Genomic DNA, 18,125 nt, shown 5'->3' with positions numbered 1-18,125 from the left:
TCGTATATCATGGGATATGGGTGGAAAGAATGAACCACATGCTAAAATACATGATGCCAGTATTTGTACCATATCTATGGATGCTTGGATAGGATCCACATGCCCTAACACATTGCGTATTAAGGGCAAAACTCATGAGAAGGATGTGTTTATACTTGTAGACAGTGGTAGCACTCATAGTTTCATTAATAGGGCAGTCATGGACAAGATGAAGTGTTTTTACACTGATTTACAACATCCATTGAAGGTGCAAGTTGCCAATGGGGATGAATAAATTAGCAGTCAAGTATGCCTTGTTGTTTAAATTCAGCTTGCTGAAAATTTTGGACAGCAAATGGATTTAATTGCAAAGGAAATGGCACCTATAGATGTTGTCTTGGGTTGTGATTGGTTGAAACATCAGGCACTATAACCATGGATTTTTCCTTGCTACATATGGAGTTTGCTAGTGCAGGATAGCTCATTCACTTGTTGCAGGAATTCAAAATAACAATGAATTTCAGCTTATTACAAGTAAATAACTCAAGAAAGAGTTCAAGAGATGGTCCCAAATATTTGTATTGCAGTTAAATAAAGAAAATTCAGATCAATCCACTAAAACGGTAAAGAATTCAGCATTGAGAGCGCTTTAAGAAGTGTAGAAGGACCACTTGCAAGTACCTACAACAGTATCCCCTAATAGGGCGATTGATCATCCCTTAGATCTGGAGCCTCAATCAAAGCCTGTGAATAAGCCACCTTACATATTGTCTAGGTATGAAAGAGAAGAAGTTGAAAAGAAAGTCAATGAATTACAGGATATGGGATTTATTGAGCCTAGTTCTTCACCATATGCTTCCCATATGTTATTGGTAAAAAAGAAGGATGGATCTTTCAGGATGTGCATAAACTACAAGGATCTTAATAAGATCACCGTGAAGAATAGGTACCCCATTCCATGCATAGATGACTTGCTAGATGAGCTTAAGGGGGGTAAGTACTTTACAAAGATAGATTTGAGGTCAAGCTATGACCAGATCCGCATGAGGGTAGGGGATGAGGTCAAAACAACATTTAAGACTGATCGAGGGCTTTATCATTTCTTGGTTATGCCTTTTGGGTCAACTAATGCACTTGCCACCTTTTAGAGCTTAATAAACAAAATACTTCAGCCCTTTCTTTTCATATTTTTGTTGGTTTTCTTTGATGACATCCTCATCTATAGTAGATCACTCAAGGATCTCCTTTGGCGTATGAGGTAGGTGTTTCATGTATTGATGGAGCATAGACTCTTTGCCAAGGAGACAAAATATTCTTTCATGCATACAAAAGTGGAATACTTGGGGCTCATTGTTAAAAGATTGGCCCACACTTGAAAATACCACTTCACTTGCAGGATTTCTTGCTCTCTCATCATTCTATCGCAGATTCATTAGGCATTATGCCACTATTGCAGCTCCCTTTGCTGATAGGCTTAAGAAAGAGGCCTTTTTCTAGGATGCCATAGCTAATAAAAGCTTTAATCAACTCAAGGAATTGCTTACCTCAGCTCCCATCTTGGTTTTCCTAGATTTTTTAAAAGAATTCACCATCGAGTGTGATGCCAGTGGCAAAGGCATAGGGGTTGTATTGTTACAGGAGCATGGGGTTATAGTGTTTGAGAGCCACAAACTTGTTGAAAATGAGATGACCATGAATTTATATGACCAAGAGATGCTGGCCATCCTTCATGCCATTAAGAAATGGCACCACTACTTGTACCGCATCAGATTTAAGGTCAAGAGAGACTGTATGATCCTCAAGTATTTCCTCTCTCAGTCTAATCCTACCCCCAAACAATACAAATGGGTAGCTACATTGCAGAACTATGAGTTTGACGTTACACAGATGCGGGGAAAAGAGAATGTAGGTGTTGATTCATTATCTAGAATGTGGGCCTGTAAAGTTTTAGCCATCATGGAACATCATAATGATTGGATAGAGCATCAGGAGACTTGTTTGTTAGATGTTGATTTCAGCCACATTTTCCATAATTCCAACAAGGGCATGTGGAAGAAAACTCTCCAAATTAGCTTAAGAACGATCTCTTATGGCTTCACGGCAAGATTGCCATCCCATACACTTCTCCATTCATGAAAAATATCATGCAAGAGATGCATTCCTTGCCTACAGCTGGTCATTTGGGCATATTTAAAACCTATGATAAGATTGCTAAGAGCTTTCACTAGAAGGGCCTATGGAAGGACATAAAAGATTTTGTCTTGAACTACGTGCCATGTCAACAAAAAAGACAGCACCTTAAAACCAGCTAGTTTACCTCAGCCATTGCCTATGCTCCAAGAAGAAAAATGGACACACATTACTATGGACTTCATTATCGACCTACTAGTGACCAAAAAAGGATGGATATAGCATCTGTGTAGTTGTGGACAGACTCACCAATGCAGCCCATTTCATTCTTACAAAGACTCAATAAATGCTTCTCAAGTAGCTAGCCAATTCATGGAACATGTTTTGAGATTACATGGCTTACCATAGGTCACTATGCATGACCGGGATGCTAAGTTCATGGGTAACTTTTGGCAGGCAGTTTTCAGCTCTATGGCCACTCAATTAGCCCCTTCTACTGCTTACCATCCGCAGACTGATGGCTAGACAAAGAGGGTTAACAAGTGGTTGGAAACTTACTTGAGGAATTTATGTCATGATGTGTAGTATGCTTAGGACTCATGGTTTCATTTGGTTGAGTTTGCCTATAATAGCTCTACACACTCTAGCATTGGAGTTTTACCTTTTGAGGCATTGTATGGCTATCACATACCCCTTCCCATGGTTATCTTCAATGATAAGATAAACCCACAAAGCACAGAGGAGTAGGATGGAATGCAGGCCTTACTTCAGTAGTATAAATTCAACTTGAAGAAAGGGCAAGATCAAATGAAGCTTTTGCTGAGATGGCAAGCTCAACATGTGCGAACATTGATGATGGATGGCCTGGATAGATGAGTCCGCACGTCTACAATTAGCACATTGGTGATAATTATGATACTCACATGGCCATTGACTTATCACTTATTATATTTAGTTTGTTATACCTACCTACAGCTGGCAAAGACATAGCGTCAGTCGATTAGTGTAGTCGATTATGCACTGTTTGACTTAGTAGGACACTTTCCTTTATATTGTATCTTATCTATACTTTGTGTACATTGTATAGTGTGTGGAAGAAAAAGAAGAAGAAACTAGCAAGAAAACATTTTGGCCTCCATCTCTCTTCTTGTGTTCTTGAGTGAGCTTCCTCTTGTGTATACAGTGTGTGTTTGGCGCAGCAGCTCAAGCAAATCCCCCCACCACGCGATTCCTGACATGGTATCAGAGCCACGCCACTGAGAGAGGCTGATTTCAAAGGCTGAAGTGAAGGAGAAAAAGCAAGGTTCGAGCAAGTAAGCAACGGGTAAGAAGCTCTCCCATTCTTCCACTCTCTCTATTGGATAATGCCTATGGAGGCACCGAAAGTAGGGTCGAGCAAAAATCTCAGATTGCTGTGAGATTTGGTCTACGAGAAGATCACTGTATATTGCTATGAGATTTGGTGTGCGAGCAGTCAGAGACCATTTCAGGCCCCGTTTTACAGCCACAAGGTTGTAGACAACAATTTCAGGGTACACTGTGATTTTGGATCTATTGACCGAAAGTGGGTGTGCAGGTTATAGATTGCGAATCTGTAATTTTTGAGGTGTTTGCAGGAAGCAAACATAAGGTTTATCTGCAAACCGATTGCAGATTACATGTACTATTGAGCAATCGGTGAAAAAGGGTGCTTGGTGTATTGCTATGCACGTGTTGTGAAAGATTGCAGAAGAGTAGCTTGCTTTGTTGTATCCTTGTTTGTGATAATGGTAGAGAACAGTGGAAATCCCATTATTGAGAAGCTCGACAAGAACAACCACCATTCATGGAAGTTCCGTGTGACGAACTTTCTTATTGGAAAGGGTCTTTATGATTTTGTCTCAAGTGAAGAAAAGGAGCCAGAGCTAGGTATCCCTCCGATTGCAGATGAGTTAAAAGTATGGAAAGAGTGGAATGCGAAAGACAAAAAGGTGATGTACTGGCTATCTGCAGTCATTGATAATACTATGCTAGGACATATCAGAATGTAGAAACTTCACATGCAGATTGGACAATTTTGGAGAGTATGTTTTCAGTAAATACAAAGGCACGTAAGATTCAACTCAAGCAAGAGTTGGATGCCTTGAAGAAAGGGAAAATGTCTGTCAATGAGTATGTGTTGAAGGTGAGGAGCATTGCAGATGCCTTAGCAATGATTGATGCAATGCCGAATGATGATGATTTGGTTTCATCCACTCTGACTGAGAAGGCATGGAAATCATTTGTTACTTCAGTATATGTATGGAAGCCATTTTCAAATTTTGATGAGGTGATCTCTCTCATGAGTACTGAAGAGATCAATATGTAGGGTGATTCGTCTGAAAAAAATAGTGAACTGATCCAAGAATTTTACTCGAGTTCAAGAAGGGGACGTGGAAGATCCTCTTCGAGAGGCTGTGGTATGGGATGTGCTGGCGATAACCAGCAAAATAGGTTCAATCAATAGTTTGGTGAAATGAAAGTTTTTGGAGGCAGAGAAAACTTTAGAGGTAGGGGGAACTCTAGAGAGGAAGAGATGGATGGCAAAATAGAGGTTCTGGAAATTTTGTTATTGTTTGCCATTATTGTGGCAAAACATGCCATATTGCAGCCCATTGTTATGCAAAGAAAGATGATATTCACAGTGGTAAATTGCACCAAGAAAACTATGCATCATCTTCACAACAGAATGAAGACAAAAATGAGCGTTTATTTATTATGCAGCATATGATAAATGCAATTACAGGAAAGGGGACACATGATGATGTATAGTATGTCGATTCAGGTGCATCTAATCATATGACCAGTCATGTTGAATGGTTTGGAGAGATGCAGGACTTACAAAACCCAAGTTATGTGTAGATAGGTGATGATTCATGCCACCCAATTTCACACATTGGAAAGGTTCCCTTGTCCTTGTATGATGGCCAGACAAAGAGTCTGACAGATGTATTACATGTGCCATCAATTACAAAGAATCTAGTATCTGTTGGCCAAATGGTAGAGCAGGGATTACAAGTCCGATTTAATGCAAAATTTTGTTTTATAGAAGACTTTAATGATAAGTGTAGGTTGGTTGCAAAAGGAAGTAGAGTTGGCCGAATGTTCACTTTAGATGCTGGAATTCTTGCAATGGATGCTGCTATGTATGCTAAAAACACCATATTGGGGAATATGGGAATTTCCCATAAGTTTGGGACACGTGGTCAAATCTTTAGATTTTTCATAACTTGGACACTATAACTCCAAATCAAGTGCTCTGTAGCTCAATAGATTCCATTTTTCAAGCGCTTTCCAATGATAGGTCACATCATATGATTTTGAGAAACTTATGGGCATGTGATCTGGGTGCCACATTTTTTGTATTCAAAAAATGGGAACTGGGAATTCCCAAACTCACTAATATTGTGTTTAAAGAAAAAGGAGTAGTTGCAAATATTGAAATAAGGCATAAATGTCTTGGACATGCAAATGTGCAAAGGCTAAAATTAATGCAATCCAGAGGATTGGTTACAGGGTTGCCTTCTTTTAGAGTTGCAAAATTGCATAAAGTCTGTAAAGCATGCTAGTTTGGTAAGTAGGCAAGACAACCCTTCTTGCATGATAGAGAAGTGAGCAGAAATATACTTGATATAGTACATACAAATTTTTGGGGGCCTACATAGAATGTATCTCTTGGTGGCAGCAAATACTTTGTCACATTTATTGATGAATGTTCAAGGAAGTTATGGATATACTTCATGAAGGAAAAAAGTGATGTGTTTGAGCACTTCAAATCTTTTAAGGCAGATATTGAAACAGAACAAGGTTTAAAAGTAAAGTGCTTGAGATTAGATGGAGGGGGAGAGTACCTCTCTAATGAGTTCAATGGCTTCTTGAGGACTCATGGGATAAAGAGGCAATTTACTTACAGGTATACCCCACAACAAAATGCTGTTGTAGAAAGAAAAATAGGTATATTGTAGAAGTTGTACAGGCATTAATGGCTGAAAAGAATATTCCCAAATATTTTTGGTCCGAGACTGTCCATACTACTATTTACATTATGAACAGAACTCCCATAGCTCTAGTTCATGGGATGACTCCTGAAGAATGCTTTACTAGCAAGAAGCCTGATGTATCACACTTGAAGATATTTGGTTGTGTTGCATATGTTCATGTGCCACATGAGCTACAGAAGAAGCTTGATCCAAAGGTAGAAAATTGTGTTTTTATTGGATACTCTTTAGAGCAGAAAGGGTATCGTTGTTATAACCTTGTCACAGGTGAGTTCAGAGTGAGCAGGGATGTTATCTTTGATGAGATGGGAAGTTGGTATACACTTGCTGGTGATGTTTTCGATGATGATAATGATTAGGACAGCTATGTACAGAAAGATAAACAAGAATCACGGAGTCTTAGTGGATGAAAAACATCATCTGGAACTACACCTACAGTGAGCCCTTGGTCTGGGAGACTAAGGATTAGCACCTTATCTTCAGGTGGATCTATAAGTGTTGTAGGGCAGGACAAAGAAAAGAAGAAAGTGCTGGATGGTAATGATGCATCTACCAATCATTTGGGATTGGATGGAGATTCTAGTGGTTTGGAGAGCTTGGATGATGAGCTTGGTATTCCTTCAGTCAGGACACTAGGTGTACAGAGAGCTCATAGTAATGTAAAGGCTCCATTGAGTGATCCGGTGGTATGCAGATCTAGCAAGGTCAGATACCCTGTTAAAAGATTTGGTTTTGAAGGTTATGCAACTCACCATTATGGTTACATGGTAAAACTAGTTGAGGATGTTGAGCCCACTTGTTTTGAGGATGTTGTTGGTCATGCTCATTGGGATGCAGCAATGGATGAGGAGATGGCTGCATTAGAAGCCAATAAGACTTGGGATTTGGTAGCCTTACCTAAGGGTAAGAAAGCTATTGGCTGTAAGTGGGTTTACAAAGTCAAGCATAATGCAGATGGTTCAGTTAGCAGGTATAAGGCTAGGCTAGTTGCAAAAGGCTATGCTCAAACATATGGCATAGATTATGACGAGACATTCAGCCCAGTTGCTAGGATGGCAACTGTTAGGTGTATGATTGCCTTAGCAGCAGCCAAAGATTGGATTTTGTAGCAAATGGATGTTAAGAATGCCTTCTTGCATGGTGAATTGCAAGAAGAAGTGTATATGGAGCAGCCACCCAACAGGTTATGAGGATTTAGAGCATCCCATATATGTGTACGAATTAAAGAAGTCACTCTATGGGCTAAAGCAAGCACCTTGAGCATGGACTGACAAGATTGGAGAGTATCTTGTCAATATTGGATTTTGTATTTTTGATGCTGATCACTCACTTTATGTGAGAAAGGGAGATGCAGGTTTGGTCATCATAGTCATCTATGTGGATGACTTAATTATTATAGGTGACAGTGACACTGGGATTGCTGAAGTTAAGGACTTCTTGAAGAAGAAGTTTGAGATGAAAGATTTGGGTGAGTTGAGATACTTTCTTGGTATTGAGGTGATGAGATGTGATGATGGTATATGGCTATCCCAAAGGCAGTATGGCTTGGATATGTTATACAAGTATGGTATGATAGCATGTAAGCCTCTTTCAGTACCATTGGAGCAAAATGTGAAGCTGAGTGCTGACGTTGGGGATGAGATAGAAGACCCTACTATGTTCAGGAGGATAGTAGGGAGTTTGATTTACATGACTATCACAAGGCCAGACTTGAGCTATGTTGTTGGCCTTGTTAGTTAGTTTATGTAGATGCCTAGAAAGCCTCATTTGGATGTTGTTATACATATATTGAGGTACGTGAAGTCCACTTTACATTATGGACTTTTTAATGAGGTAGGTAAGGATGTACAGGTCTTTGGATACACAGATGCAGATCGGGCTGGTAGCATGTCAGACAGAAGATCTACAAGTGGATTCATGTTTTCCCTTGGTTAGTGCAGCACTTACATGGAGCAGTAAAAAGCAACCTACAATTGCTTTATCGAGTACAGAGGCTGAGTACAGAGGTGTTGCTATGGCAGCATGTGAGGTGGTTTGGTTGCAAAATTTATTAGGTGATTTGGATGTGTAGGGAGATGGTCCAGTTGTCATTAATTGTTACAACATGAGCAGCATACAACTAGCTAGGAATCCAGTGTTTCATGCTAGAACAAAACACGTTGAGGTGCACTACCACTTTGCGAGAGAGAAGGTACTTGCAAGAGAGATTGACTTGGTATATGTCAACACACAGGATCAATTAGCTGACATTTTCACAAAGGCATTGGGTGCAGAGAAGCTTCTAAAGTTCCGAAGCTTACTTGGAGTTGGAGAGATAGAGTTGAGCTTGAGGGGGAGTGTTGAGATGGCAAGCTCAACACATGCGGACATTGATGATGGACTGCCTGGATAGATGAGTCCGCACGTCTACACTTAGCACATTGGTGGTCATTATGATACTCATATGGCCACTGACGTAGCACCTATTATATTTAGTTTGTTACACCTATCTACAACTGGCAAAGACATAGCACCAGTCGATAAGTGTAGTCAATTATTGTTAACCCCAACACGAAGAATGCAAAAGGAAATAAAAAAGATGCAAGGCAAAGGCAAAAAAAAGGTAGCCCGACAGAAGAAAGAAGAAAAGGAAAGGCCAAAAGCGCAGGGGCAACCTTAAAAAGTCCAAGGTAAATGCAAAAGGGTAAAGGTGCATTTTAAAATACAAGGCACGCCCTGAAATCTTGTAAAAGAGTGCCAGGTGGTGGAAAATTCGGAAAGCTAAAATAGAAGGCAAACAACAAAGGCCAAGGCGAAGAGAAACGGAAGACAAAGGCACACAAGGAAAAGCGCAAGTCAAAAATTTTGTAAAAGAGTGCAAGCGCATCATGGTTTAATTCAAGAAGCGCCGGGCTCTCACCCATGAAAATTGTAAAGGTAGATGGGCAGTGGAAAGGAAGCTAGGAAGATAGAAGGACAATGGGAAAAAGGGCCTAGGCTATGGCCGACCGTGTAAAAAATGGGAAAAGGGGATGACCGCCCAAAAGGGATTTCGGGTTTTGTATATAAAGTTGAAAAGTGAATGAGAAGCTCATTCTTGTGTGTGGAAAAAAGTGGCTTTCCTCTTCTTCTTCTCCTTCTTGTTCTTGCTTGCTTGAGCTTGTGCTTGAGAGAGGGACTGTGAGAGTGTGAGAGAGTGAGTGTGTGAGGGTGAGTGACCAAGGAGGAGAAGCTCTTCATCTTCTCCTCTCTTCTTCTCTTCTCTTTTCTCCTCTTCTCTTCTCTTGCTCGCGGCTATGGAGCTTGGAGCATGGAGCTTCAGGATGGAGCTTGCTTGAAGCTTGCACTTGGATCATGGAGCAACCAGAGTGTGCGGGAGAGGAGATAACTCGAATGGCATGGAGATAAGATCACTACACCCGTAAATATGGATGGCGCGTCGGCTATGTGAGAGATAGCCATTAGTGTTCGGCTTGGAACACTTGAAACAATAAGTGGTCCGTGGGTCTTGGCGGATGAGCGAAGGCTCCCACATTTTGGTTCCGTTGTCAGGACAAACGGATTCAAGCCTTGAGTGCTTGCACACTTCGAATCGAGCATCAAAGTAAGGGGTTTTCCCCTGAACCGATGTTTGAGATAGGTAGGGATTAAGGGGGTTGAAGATGGTATTCGATCTCCTTGGGAAGTAGGCTTTTTTCTTTTTGAGAGTTATGTTGTGAGATGGAGTAGTGTAGGTATTTACTTTGTGATTTGGATGCATTAGAGTAGGAGAAAACAAAGAAAAACAAAGAAAATAAGCATTAGGGTTATTGTTGCAAAACAGGGCAAGAATCGTGCAAAAGTGGTAAAAAACTCACTTGTGAGGCCTAAGGTCAGTAAGTGAGTTATTGGGGCATCAATACCACACTCAGAAAAGAGTATAAGGACCAAAAGTGGCAAGAAAGGCCACATTGTGCATTGCAGGGTTTCAGGAGAGCAAGAGAGAAGAGGAAAGTTTGGCGAGGGAATCTGCTTCAATCTTGGCATCAGAGAGATCTTCAGCTAGCCCAGGTAAGTCTACACCTCCCCCTATAGTAGTAGGACCAATTTGGAGCTGCTCGACAAGGGGGAAGGCCTCCAGGGCCCTGCACGACAAATTTCGTGAGCGTCGATGAAAACACACGCGGCACTCGGCGCGTCCGAGTCAAGATGACTCTAGTCTGAGGCCCAGACTCAGCCCTCGGACCACTAGACTAGACCCACTCGACCAGTACCACTCAGTCCTCGGACGTGCCGAATTGAGCACTCGCACTAGCCACTCGGCCCCCTGACCCGACCACGGCCCTCTCGGCCCACTCGGCCCTTGGATACCTGGGGTCGGATCGGCCGCTGACTCGGCCCTCGGACACGCGTGGTCAGACCCCGGCTGAATTTTTCATTTGGACAGTCACACACGACCCTTACCACTGGGCCCTCGGACGTGCCAAATCGGGCACTCGGACCTTGCAACTCGGACCAATTGGGCCGAGTGTGCAGTTTGACCACATTTTCAAAAAAATTTACCTAACCCAGCCAACACTCAGCAGCGCGAACTGTCAAAGCCCTTAGGACACTCAGAACGCGATTCTGGCACACGGAATAGGCAAAATCATAGGGCGGAGCCACTTAGTAGCTAGAAGCAGGTAGTTGTGAGAGCAGGGACTTCGACGCAATCCGCCGAGTGGGAAAGCCTGATTATACCCAAAAACAAACGAGGCAACAAATTAGAAAAAGAGATTCGAACCCCAAAATTGACCCCACAGGCTAAATAGAGCGAAAGGCGCAACGCAGATCCACCACTGGGCCGAAAGCTTGAGCAAGTGGTTCAAGATTTGTCAGAACGATCCTCTAGGCTATGCATGGTGCTTATCATAATGACCCTGTGGATCAAGGAGGGGATCGCCCCCCGGACCCCCGCGGAGGGAGCTCTGCCCCCTCCTCACCTCCCCCGAGTAGGTTGGAGAGAAAACGCACGTCGTGACAGGTCCTCCAAATTCGACCATAGCATAGTAATGGCTCTACATGAACATGGATTCTCGCTGACGAAAGAGCAACCAAAAGCCCATGCCCGGACCGAGAGAAACAGAGACCCTAGAACCTCAATGGGCCAATCTAGCCAACAAGGGCAAAAAGGCCACATTGCAGAAACACATACATGTTGCATTCGGACTGCATCTAGTCAAAGCAAAGAGCAACAACAATAAGCTACAATAGCAAGAATGACTAGATACAACAATGTTGACAATAGGTGCTCCTTGAATAGCACTGCACTGACGAACCAAGACATTAAAAGAAACATAGCAATCATTGAATCTCTCCTCTTCTTTCTCTCTTGCATACAATCTACATCAACACCAAAGCAAGAATGGTGTCAAATAGCTTACATTGACATTTCTCCTTCTCTCAAGCTCATATACTCACACACACTTCCTCAAACTATAGCTCTCATGAGCATGGAAGCTAGTGTGGAAAAAGAATAAACCCTACTCAAAAGCCATGCTTTTTCTCAGAGTTTGGAAGGAAGAGAAAAAATGGGAGACAAGCAACAAAAGCAAAGCAAGAATGAATGCAAAATGGAGGGGGATAAGATGCTCTTATCTCAATGTTTTTGCTACACACACGTTCATCCTTGCTCTTGGTACACTTTCATCCATAGATACTGCAGAGAAAGGAAAAGTATCAATCCTAGTTTTTAAACCATGTCGATATATATGCCCTAGAATAAGTGTTGCTATTTTCCCAAGTATAAGTGTTTGACATATAGGCATTGATATGTATCTTTTGAAGTACATTGATATTGTGTCACTATATCTATCAAGTTTATACTGCTGCACTTATTGGTGCATATACCAATGATTACATTAATGCTTACATAGATACTTGTAATCATTTACAATTAGCATCAGAACCTAACATCAGAATGCCCCTCATCCCTTTTAGCATTATGCTGAGATTTGTAAGAGATTAAACTTCATGTTTAATTCCTTTCCAATCATGTGTCCCCATTGCTATAAAGTAGAGTTGATTCTAATTAAACTTGTAGATTAAATATATATAGTTCTAACTAACTTCTACATTTCTTCATTAACAATCTTCCCTCTCTCAACTCATAATGATCATGAAGTTATATGCGCACACACACGTACATACAAAGCATAGATTGAAGTAATAACCACTACAAGATATAGACCTTATAGCGACGTTTAAAGCGACGAAAATACAAACAACAAAATTTGCCCCCGTCGTCGCAAAAAGCGTCGTTATTGACGACGCCATGGAATCGTCGCTATTTGCGTCGCTATATGCGTCGCATTTGCGACGTATATAGCGACGCAAATAGCGACGCATATAGCGACGGTTACAGAGAATTTGCGACGCTGATAGCGACGACAATAGCGACGCCTGCAGTAAATTTGCGACGCAAATAGCGACGGTAACAGAGGAAAAAAAATTTTTGTGGCAGGGCAGCAAGCTGCCCTGCCACATATAGCACTGTGTGCTGTATGAGAGCCATACAAAATAGTTTCTGCACTGCTGCATACAAAGCGTTTGCAAACAAAAAGAATCTATACTGAAATCATAAAACTGATAGATGAAATAAATACATGATATCGCATAAAATGCGATTGGTACAATCATAAAACAATATCACTAATACATAGAAAATGTCTACATAGATCGGGCGACTAAAAACTAAAGGTATGTGAGCGCTAAGGATCCGAGGGCGAGCTACAAATCGTCGTCCCCCGAAAGCTCGTCCCTCTGCAAAGGAGCATCAAACGGATTCTGCAAAAAAAGAAACAACATATCAATCCACCATACAATAATGCATTCAAATATCTCATGGTAACTACGGACATGAAAGATGAGAGACTTACTGGGCCGCCGCGTCTGTACAATCGGTCGATCAATGATCTGAGACCGTGCCTCTCTGCATATTGAGTCTCAAGGCCTTGCGGATCACGATTTGTAATGGAGTGCTGCAAAGAAAACAAAATGCTAACTGTTAGAAATATGATTGTCAGTACAAATAATATCTCAAAAAAACAAATAAGCAAAACAAAAGAGAAACTTACAAAGTCCTCCAAATATGTCATGTGGCCGCCACTCCCAAGATGATGTACCGATCCGGCCTCGATTCGTGCCCTCGCCGCCTCCCGCTGCTGACTCCAACGTCCTGGCAAATTTGTAGCCTCCTCCCTCAGTCGGCGCCAGTCCTCTGCATCTAACCACTCGGGCTTTGGAGCCCCACTCTTGATTGCCTTGCATGCGTCGGATCGTCTATGTGACATGTATGCACGCATGCAATCCATCATCCAGCCCATAGAGAATCTATCCACTGCGGCTGGCACCGGGAACTCCTCATGCAAGGATGCTACTATGTACTCCTTGCTCCCCTCCGGTATGTTCCTCCAATGATCCAGGACGTTGTGCCGAAAAACTTGTTGGCACAACTCCCTCATGCGAGCTATCACCCTCCTCCCCTCATCATTCATGATGATAGCTCCTGACCTGCCATCCACTAGGTATCCATAATCCCTAGGAGTGTGCCTCGTATGGGCCCTCTCCCATCTCCGTCCACGCTCCTGGGCATATCCAGGAGACCCCTGAACATCCGGTGTACCGACGGGGGTACCCTCTCCCGGAGTGCCACTGAAAGGGGTGCCACCAGAGGGGGTGCCACCAAAAGGAGTGCCACCAGAGGGGGTGCCACCAAAAGGCGTGACATCTGCCGACGGCTGCGCAAAAGCCGGAGTAACTGGAGTGGACGTCCCCACAGGTGTGACAAATCCTGGAGGTGACTGAGCTCTAGCTGAACGACGAGACGGAGACACCGCGTCCGTGTCTCCACAGCAGCACCCCCCTGATCCTCCTGCAGTCGCAGTCCCTCCCTCTGGCCCAAGTCGCGAGCGTCGAGATCGTCTGCTCGAAGCTGAAGCATCTGATCGCACTGAAGCTGATCTAGCAGAGCGCCCTGACGAAGAACGAGACAGCTCCTGATCTGCTATCTCTCTGAATCTCGCGAGCTGATCTGGAGACATACGTGCCATCATCTCCTGAAATTCCTCATCGCTCATTCCTCGACTCATCCTGAAAATAAAGATACCTGCAGAGATAAAAAATAATGTTAGAATAATCAATTGAAACTATACAAAGCGCATTAATATAAATCATTTTTGAAAAATCCATCTTAAAATGCATATCTTATCTACCTTTATGGAAGATCTAAACAACGAATTGAGTAATACAATTCTCCAAGAATGAAGTATTCTATGGTCCCATGTTAATCTCCTGACATAACTCTGCATACACTGGAAGGTCGATAGACATGTCACCACAAAAGAACGAGTCTGCCTCGTTCTCAAAAAATTCTACGACTTCTGTATTTCCATCATTGTTAGCCGATGCGGGCTCCAAGCTTGCGGTGGCCTCCACCCCTTGTAATTTCGATCTCTCTATTTGCATATATTCTTCATCTATGCCTGGAACATCGCTTTGATCGTATACTCTCGCACCTCTAAGAGTTGAAGGTATAACATACCACCATCGAGGTTGTCGGGGATTTGGATAGAAGATTACCTGTTCACAAACACTTACAAACCGTCTTCAAACCATTGTGACATAAAGCATGTCGTATTACAATTAGCTCGCGCTTCCTCTCAATCTTGCCTTGCAATCTGGTACTTGGCGAGCCACGTCTCCATGGAGTAAATGGCCCCGCGAATTTCTGGAGTTAGGCATCCCGCGATCGCGATCGGTAGGACAAACTGCCACAAATGAGAAAGCATTAAGAATAATGGTCACTTTTCAAATTTCAAAATGTCCACGCTAATTAAAATCCATTCTGTTCACAAACCTGACATATCTTATGCCAATCATGGGATTTTAGCCCAGACATTTGGTCATCTTTAGAAAATGCGGACCTGAGAGAACGCATCATACCCGTCGGAGTGCGGATAGACTTGATTACTTGCTTCACAATGCGCTCTTCTTTGGTAGACAAAACCCAGGGAGCGCGAGGAAGCTGCACTCCCCCTTCAGCACTCGACTGCGGCCAAAGTGCCTCCATCTTACCTACCTCCTTTAAATCCATTCGTGACCCTATAGTGTCTCTCTTTCCTGTGATGTGGTCCCATAGCAAGCTGCCCACATTTTTGAAAATATGCATGGGATCCAACAAGTGGTTGACCTGTAAGTGGGTCCAATATGGCAACTCGTAGAAAACTGAGAACCGTCGCATTCCATTTGGATGTGATTCTGGGTTTACCATTTTCAGCTCGTACTAGCTTGCAGCGTTCATACGTGCTGGAGGTCGTCCAAGAAAACCTTCCCTGAGTTCATGATCCTCCGGCAAGAAAGTGGCGTGTCCTTGATATACCATCTTCTTCATGGTTCGTGACCTTCGGGAGTCTAACTGTGGCCCACACAATGGACATGCATGATAACCTGAGGTAACGAGACCTGCAAGGCGATCCACGACCTAGTGAATACTTGATTGAATGAAATAAAATATAGATATTACCGGCGTGAACAAAGGTCTGCTCACCTGAGCACTCTCCCAATCCTGGAAAGTCATGCATCGTCCACATGAGAATGGCTCGAATGTTGGCTGACCGCCGACCATCGCGCCTGCTCATATCTTGCACCGTGACCCCCTCCTCCCACAAAATCTTAAGCTCATCGACTAATGGACGAAGATACACGTCCATATTTTTTACTTTGTAGCGGCCCGGGACGAGCAAGCTAAGGATGAGATGTCCTTTCTTCGTAGAAAGCCATGGAGGAATGTTGTAGTTGACAAGCACTATAGGCCACACACTGTAAGAAGTCGAGCGCAGACCGAATGGGTTCACACCATCCATGGCGAGACCGAGCCGAAGATTCCTTGGCTCTCGTGCAAAGCCTCGGAAGGTAGAGTCAATGTGGCTCCATGCGCGTGAATCTGCTGATATTCGTTGCACTCCATCCGTAGACCTATTCTGCACATGCCACGTTGTCAAGCTTGCCATGGCAGACGTGCGAAACATGTGGTTTATGCGGGGGATGAGCGGAAAGTGTCTGAGGACTTTTTGAGGGATGGTCTGCCCTTGCAAGTCCTGTCGATACCTGTGAGCACCACACTTTGGACATGTCTCCATAGTCTCGTATTCATCTCGAAACAATATGCAGTCGTTGATACATGCATGGATGTTATTGTAGTCCATGCCAAGCTTCCGTAAAACATGTCGTGCATCATCACGAGACTCAGGCATGGTGTTTGCAGGTGGCAATATATGATATTTCAATAACCTGAAAACATCATAAAACACCTTGAAAAATCCATCCATATTTACAATAATACTGTTTTTAAAAAAAACAATGAAGTCTGTATGCAAGGTACCTGAATAACTCAGTCACACTCGTATCGCTCCAACCGTATTTCGCTTGCACACTTAAGAGTGCAAGCAATGTCTTCAACCGAGATACTCGGCACCCATCATATAATGGTATGGATGCTTCCTCTCTAAGCGGGTCAGATGTCTCAACATCCATGGGAATCAATGCATCGATCATTGCCTCCATCTCAGGCTCCAAGATTGTAGGCAAGTCGGGAAGGTTGTCTGTCTCCTCTGGCATTGACGATATAGATGGGCCTTGCGAGTGGTCTATTGGCTCCTGCCATCCATCCATCTCACGTCCACGAACTCTTCTAATTGGCCGCAAAGGGTGCACTCCCCCTTGGGTCGAGACATCACCCCCTGGACACAAAATTTGCCAACAAGACCCAATCTTATTGTGTATGGTTTTCAATTAGCTTGAGAGTACAATGCATGAAAAATGCTAACTTGAAAATACCATTTGCTGAAAATCTGCAATCGCCTGATCAATAATCTCAGGTTGAAACTCGCCAAATCGTCGTACGTGTTCTATAGACAATCGGCGTTTTCGTCTAATTGCCAACTTGCATTGAGAGCAAGGACATGGGACACGCTGATTAAGATACGACTCGCGGTCTTGAACAATAGGACCTTCTTCGTTTGCCATCTTATCTACATTACAGCAAACGAGGCTTAAATGGATAGCTTTTTGGAGATGTACGTCAACTTGCAAGTTGACCATAAACCTTGCATTGTATATAGTAGTCGAGAGATTTTCCGATGTTATATCTCGGCCTTGTATCATGCTCAACGATTTGTTTGTCCCGGTAGATAATTTTTTGTTATATCGCGGCTTTGAGTATAAGTAATCCATTTTAAAATTAATGCGCGCCATCTATGAAATTTTACAACTATAGTAATAAAATTTATTTCAATCAATTCTTCTCATAGTCATAAGACCTGAGAGAAATTATCCTATACTCAATTTAAGGGATCTCCACTTCTATAACAATAATTTTGGGTTAATTTTGATGAAGTACGTGGCCGTATGCAAAGCACATTGCATACGATTATCGATACGTATATTATCTTAAATTTTATTCCCTTCCCTCTCCCTCTCCCTCTCCCTCTCTTTCTCTCACCCTCTCCCTCACCCTCTCGTTCTCTTTCTCTCCCTCTCTCATTTCCTCCCTCCTCCTCCCTCTCCCTCTCCCTCCCTCTTTCTCCCTCTTTCTCCCTCTCCCTCTCCCTCGCTCCCTCGCTCCCTCTCCCTCCCCCTCCCTCTTTCTCTCCCTCTCTCATTTCCTTCCCCTCCCCCTCCCTCTCCCTCTCCCTCTCCCTCTCCCTCTCTTTTTCTCCCTCTCCCTCTCTATCTCTCTTTCTCTCTCATTTCCTAAACAAGCAAAAAATAAAGTGATTTAAACATCCTCCAAGCAAAAGGGAGAGGGAGAGATACAATGCACTCTCCCTCTCTTTCTCTTTCTATCCCTCTCTCATTTCCTTCCCCTTCCTATCCCTCTCACTCTCTTTCTCTCTCATTTCCTCTCCTAAACAAGCAAAAAATAAAGTGATTCAAACATTAAACAAGCAAAAGGGAGAGGGAGGGAGAGAGAGAATGCACTCTCCCTCCTTCTCCCTCTCTTTT

The sequence above is a fragment of the Lygodium microphyllum genome, chromosome 3 (assembly GCF_053477565.2).
Source record: "Lygodium microphyllum isolate KBCC chromosome 3, Lygodium_microphyllum_v1.1.10, whole genome shotgun sequence".
NCBI classification, from domain to species: domain Eukaryota; kingdom Viridiplantae; phylum Streptophyta; class Polypodiopsida; order Schizaeales; family Lygodiaceae; genus Lygodium; species Lygodium microphyllum.
Note: the sequence above shows the minus strand (reverse complement) of the source record.